The sequence below is a fragment of the Rhagoletis pomonella genome, unplaced genomic scaffold (genome assembly GCF_013731165.1).
Source record: "Rhagoletis pomonella isolate Grant_MI unplaced genomic scaffold, Rhpom_1.0 Rhpom_scaffold_00008, whole genome shotgun sequence".
NCBI lineage: Eukaryota > Metazoa > Arthropoda > Insecta > Diptera > Tephritidae > Rhagoletis > Rhagoletis pomonella.
The window spans coordinates 4,632,510-4,632,900 of NW_023458562.1; positions in this window are offsets into that span (position 1 = coordinate 4,632,510).

Below are 391 nucleotides of genomic sequence, written 5' to 3' on the forward strand. Positions count from 1 at the left end.
CGGTGACAGGTAATAAGGTCAATGGAAATAATGTCAATTGACTTTATTTCCCACCCTGGTGCGAAATAAAGTCAATTGACATTATTACCTTTTCAAAAGCGAAATAAAGTCAACAAAAATTTGGAAATAAAGTCATTGACGCTATTTCCTCATTCAAATGGAAATAGCGTCAACAATGCTTAAAGTATGTCGATTCATAGAAAAAAATGTTGTTCTTACAATAAACATTGCCCCGTAAGTGTTGTTTTTTAATAGATGAAAAAGGCTTTTGCCAAATCCTCAGTGTTGTGATATTAATCCACACACAATCATGAACTACCTCCAATTGATTCTATTAAAAAAAGAATTTAAATTACGAATATGTAAAAACACGATGCGAAAAACTAAACGC